Here is a 6000-nt window from a genome sequence, read left to right on the forward strand (position 1 = left end):
CAGACCAGGAGGGAAGGGTTGATAGGGAGGGAGCAGGCATCCAATCCTTTGCCACCCTCCCATCCCAGATTTCTCAGACTAGCATTGCTTCCCTGTCTTAGGTTTTGAGGGGACCTGGCATGACAAGGTCTCAGGAGTCCCAGTGGCTTTGGCATTGTAACCACTGATACCCCTTGGTGAATGAAGCTGGCCTATGCGAGCAGTTAGCTCCACCGTGCTGCCTGATAAACTCCCAGCCCCAAATTCCAAGTCCGGCTCCCTCTCAGCCTCTGACACACTGGTGGCAGTATTTATGGGAAAGGACCATGATTTGTCTTAGCTCTTGCCCAGACCAGAAGGGCCTGGGGCTGTACAGAGGGGCTGTATGGAGGCAGAGTCTCAGCTTCCTCACCTCGAAAATGAGTGGGGATTAAATGAGAAAACACCTTGGAACCTGTACATTTTACTCACGTGCAGGATTGCTATTTGTGGGTAGTGTGTTTACAACCAGTGGGGCCTCCCTGTTTCAGAGAACGCTGGGGCTCTTTCTCCAAAAGAAAGTTTCACAGACAGTGTATGTGTAAGGAGTGCACATGTTTGGTCTTAGAGCGAAAACAGACACAGAGAGACTGTGAAAATGGCCAGGGCCAGCTGATTCCCTGCTGCTGAGAGAGGCTGAGGGAAGGGAGGAGGCCTGGGCAGGGCCTGCTTCTGCACGGGGAGGCTGTAGCTGCCTAGCCAGACTGCCCATCTGAGCTCCCTCATTGCCTGCACAAACCTCCTACCCCACAAACCTCTGGCTGCTGAGATTATGCCCCCTTTAAGAAGCACCAGATTTAGAATCAAACAGGAGGGATTGGGCTTCCCTGGTGGTGCAGTGGTTGAGAGTCCGCCTGCCGATGCAGGGGACGCGGGTTCGTGCCACGGTCCGGGAGGATCCCACATGCCGCGGAGCGGCTGGGCCCGTGAGCCATGGCCGCTGAGCCTGCGCGTCCGGAGCCTGTGCTCCACAACGGGAGAGAGGCCACAACAGTGAGAGGCCCGCGTACCGCAAAAAATAAAAAAAAGAAAGAAGAGGAGGGCAGGAAACAGACACAGTGAGAATGGAGGTCTGGCTCTAGAGCTAGAGAGCTTAACTTTTACTTTGAATTAAAGGGTAAAATGGAGAGATGACAAATTTAAAGAAAAATTGGTGTATTGGGTTGAACACATAAGCAGAGTCGATCTAGAAGACCCTGTATGAGGAGTTGTATAAACCAAAGTGTGGTGGTTTTCCAGCAGCTTCCCTAATGAAATTTTGGCCATTCCCTGAAGAAGTGGGTGACCTAGTGAATGGTTCTATTTTTGCTATGGCCAATGGGAGACTCAGAACCAAATTTGTACCCCAATATAAGTAACTACACTGAATCTCATTCAACCTATGACTTCCCTTTTGGCTCATTTCCCCAGTCTACCCATATTGTACTGATCTTGACACAAACACACACACACACACACACACACACACACACGGCCCTTTCAGGTTTGTTTGTGCTCTCCCCAGCTCCAATTATCTTTATGGACTGGGGTTTGGGAAAAGTGTTTAAACACAAATAAGTGGATCAGGGCTGTCCCCTGGTGTCAGGCAGGGAGCACTGCAGGCAGAGAAAGCCGAGTTGCCCTTGTCCTTAAGGCATCCTTCTCTGAGCCACCCCTTGAGAGTTAATGGATGAGGAGACACATACTCTCTGATTTGAGGCGCAGTGGAAAGCCTCTGTCCCCATGTCTCCTCCCAGGGGTGGAGGGTCCTGCCAATGTGATTGTGACAGTCTCCATAAGGGGAAGTGCACGAGGTCGTTAGGGAAAAGCCCCTGCTTGCTGGCTGGTGTCTGAGTCCTGTGGTCTCCAGATAGTGGGTGCAGTGGCGAGGGGAGGGAGGAGAAAGTGCAGGCCACAGGTGGGACATGGCACTGAAACTGGGGCTTGGGAGCAGCTAAGGGGCAGCCCGAGGCAGCGGGGACACCTGGGCCTCCAGGGTTTGGTGTTGCCTGAGCTGCGCTGCTCTCTTGGGAGGAGATGATGTGCCTCTGACCTTGGCTTTTGTCGGTGTGTTTCTGCCTTTCTCCCCCTGTGGTCAAAGGTGTGTGAGCACGTGTGTGCAAGCCTGCCTGCTGTGAGTACGTGTATATATGTGTGCACTTTGTGTCTATAGGTGAGTGTGTGCACGTGTGGTAGGTGAGTGCGTGTGTGTACGTGTGCATGTGTGTGTGAGAGCATGTGAACACGGGTAGGCTGCGTCTGTGTGGGCATCTGCACATGTGAGTGTGGGTGGTGTGTGAATAGGTATGTGTAAGCGTGTGTAGGCATGCGCGTGTGAGCATGCGCGTGTTTATGTCTGCATGAGTGTGTAAGCGGCGGAGTGCGAGTGTGTGCCGGGTGCTGGAAGGGAGGCCTCTGTCTCCTGGCTGTGGACAAGGGCCGGGTGGCCGCCAGGGTCCCTCTGAAGCAGGACTGGGCCCGGGCGCGGGGGCTCAGGGCTGGGAGGGTGGAGGCCGGGCCTGGGGGAGCAGCCTTCGCGCAGCTGCCTGGGAGCTGGGGGGTTAACGGAGGACCCGGGAAGGCATGCAGCCCAGGGCAGCCGGATCCAAATGTTCTCGCTTCTTCAAGCCCCTAGCACCCTGCAGCAGCCGCCCGGATGCTGTGGTTTTGCAGTCAGGCAGAGCAGAGGTCACACTGCTGCGGGCTCTCGAGCAAATCATTCTCTTCACTGAGTGTCAGTCCTCTCGATGGTGACATGGAAGCAGCACACTGTGGCGGCGGAAGGGGGGTGACGAGGGCACAGCAATGCCAGCGAGTGTTCACTGGGGACTGACGATGAGCCAGCCCTGATCTAAGGGCTTTACAAGCGCAAGCACATGGCTTCCTCACATCCCCCTTGGTGGTAGAAAGCGTTCCTTTTCCAGAGAACACTGGGGCAAGGGAGGTTTTCTAACTCTCCTGAGGACACACAGCTTGTAAGTGGCAGAGCTCCCGAGCTGGTGTCATAAGCACTATACACCTGGCCTGTATGAGCCGTAAGTGGATATAAGGCAGCTCTCGCCGTGCTGGGCACTTGGTAGACCCTCAATAGCTGTCCCCTCGTCCCCTCTACCCTCTGTGCCTCCTAGGAGTTAAAGGCAACAGTTAAGGGAGAGGGTGAGTCCTCTTCACATCCCCCATGAATGCTACCTCTCAGAAGTTCTGGGAGTCCTGGAATTTGCCAAAGAAATGACCTGGATGTTGGTTCATGTATCCCCACCACTGGCAATGTGACAGTAACAGCAACATACTGCTATAGATGCATATACATGATGGTTAGATGCAGTCCTTCATTCGGCCAACATTTATTGAGCTTCAGTTCTTTGCTGGGCACCAGAGATGGATAAGACAGTCCCTGCCCTGAAAGGGCTCATGGTCCATGAGGACAGGTGAGGTCAATGCCGTGTGACAGACACGGGGCATGGGGAAGCTCAGGAGGTGCCAGGAACCCCGAGGTGGGCCCACCTGCCTCCGGCGCGGAAGCAGGGACCCTTCCAGCCGTTTGCTTACATCTCATGCCCGGCATGCTCCTGCAGCCCTCTCCCATGTCCTGCCCCAGCACGCCTCTTCCAGGAAGCCAGCCCAGACCACAGTCCTTCCTCTTCTTGGGAACTTCCGCAGCCCTTATGCCCCTTCCATGGAACCCAGCCCCTGCTACCTTAATCGTTTCCAGTTTGGGCCCAAGGGACCCCTCTCCACAGTTAGGCTGCATCCCCTCCAGGACACAGCCTCCATCTCACATTCCTGAGAGATCCCAGTGCCCAGGTGGTCCCACACAAGCCCAGGACACACCAACTTTATCGATGCTCCAGTTGGGGGTTCTTTGTTTGCAGCCCATGGGCTGAGCTGCTAAGGAAATCCTAACTGCTGAGTCAGGGACCCCCGCTTTGCCAAGCAGGATTGAGTTTCATTAAGTGGGGATGAAATACAAATTCCCCACAGCATTCATGGGATTGATGTCCAAGGTGCAGCTGCCATTTATGTTTTGAAATTTGCAGTTGGGGATCATTGTGAAACTTGATTGCTCTGTCTTGGGGACTTCTTAAAGTCCAACTCCCACAATAAGGCCAATCAGACTCAACCATCAAATGTCAAATAGGAGCTAATGAACCATTCACAGGCTGGGGAGAGAAATCAGGCAATCTCTTATTTCAGGATTATCCCTTCCAGATATTGAATCTGAACTGTAAGCAGAATTTGCTATAATTGTGTCCTCCTCACGGGTGTGGAGGATCATTGGCATTCGCTTCGTGTCTCGGCTTTCCAGAGAGAGGCTTAACAAGCCAACACGCCGCTTTCTGGAGGCACGTGCCCCTGGGGTACCATTCGACAGGGAGCGGGCAGGGGGTGCTGGGAGTCCTCCTGCCCCCCTGGCTGAGTCGGTTGAGCTCGATGTTGGCTGGGTGTCCCAAGTGCCTGTGTGGCAGCCTCTTTGTGGGAGAGGGCGGTCAGCATCGAGGGAGGGGGACACACTCACATAAGCTCCACTGGAAGCCCGGGTGTGGCTTCAGGAGGGTCACAGAGCCCAGGGACAAAGGAATGTGTCTGGTCTCTACTCCTTAATCTGTTGCATTGGGATCTGCAAAGGCTAGCACCTCGGCTGCCACCCTGTCGGCTGATGTCCAAGTACCTATGCTGTTCTCTGGTGCCCCTTTGAAACATCTGGCTGGGTGAGTTGGGTTATAATAGAGGGTTTGCCATCACTTCTACCCGGGGCAGCACTAAGGCGCAGGAGGTGTTTACTCTCCTCTTGCTTCCTTTAGGAATTGAGGGTAGCACGGTGGTGAGTCATTCCCTGTGGCAGAGACGGCTGGCTGTCCATCAGAATTTCCTCTCCTCTCTCATGCTACACAGTCCTGGATGGAAAGCAGCTATCTGGCCAGCGATGTGCAGCTAGGCTTGGTCACATAACTGGCTTTCGGCACTGAAATGTGAGAAGAAACAATGAGGGCTACTTACAGTTCAAGAGGCTCTTAAGAGGCAGCGCACCTTCCCCATCCTGATTTCCCCCTTTTACTGATTGGTTTCAGATGGTGACAAGGTTCTACAGGATGGCAGAGTCACAAGAAGGAAAGAGCCGGGGTCCCTGAATCAACACGTTCAGGATAGGGGCCATGAAAATAGAGTGAATTTAATGGTTCATCCTTCCCTGTAGCTATTGTCATGTGAACTTGGAGTACCTCCTGTAAAGGTGGAGTACGTTGGTTAAATCAATGGAATATATATATATATATATATATATATATATATATATATCCCATTGCTTTGGCCAATAAAATGAAGTGGAAGTGATGGTATGCCAGTTCCAAGCCCGAGTCTTAAGAAATCCTGCATGTTTCTGTCTATTTGTTTGCACCTTTGCCATCACCATATGAACATTTCTGACTGGTCTGCTGGAGAAGAGACACACGGAGTGAGCCAAGACACCCCAGCTAGATCAGCCTTCAACCAGCAACCCATGAGCTGGTTGAACGAGCTGGTGAATGAGCCCAGCAAGATCAGCAGTGCTATCTCGCCAAGCCCCATCTGCTTCCAGATGCCTGTGCAGTAAGCACTTAACTGCTGTGTGCCACTGAAGTTTTGTGGTGTTTGTTATGCAGCATCAGGACACTAGATAACTGATACAGCAGTCTACCAACCAGGAATGAATCTATTTCTTGGACTCTGCTGTGAGTAAGAGAGAAACTTCTATTGTGATGGAAGGTTGTACATTTTGGAGTTGATTTTTTTTTTTTTTTTCCTTGCGTTATGCGGGCCTCTCACTGTTGTGGCCTCTCCCATTTGCGGAGCACAGGCTCCGGACGCGCAGGCTCAGCGGCCATGGCTCACGGGCCCAGCCGCTCCGCGGCACGTGGGATCTTCCCGAAACGGGTCACGAACCCGCGTCTCCTGCATCGGCAGGCGGACTCTCAAGCACTGCGCCACCAGGGAAGCCCTGGAGTTGATTTTTAATAGCAGTTTAAC

This window comes from Lipotes vexillifer, unplaced genomic scaffold (assembly GCF_000442215.2).
Source record: "Lipotes vexillifer unplaced genomic scaffold, Lipotes_vexillifer_v1.1 scaffold683, whole genome shotgun sequence".
In the NCBI taxonomy this organism is placed as follows: domain Eukaryota; kingdom Metazoa; phylum Chordata; class Mammalia; order Artiodactyla; family Lipotidae; genus Lipotes; species Lipotes vexillifer.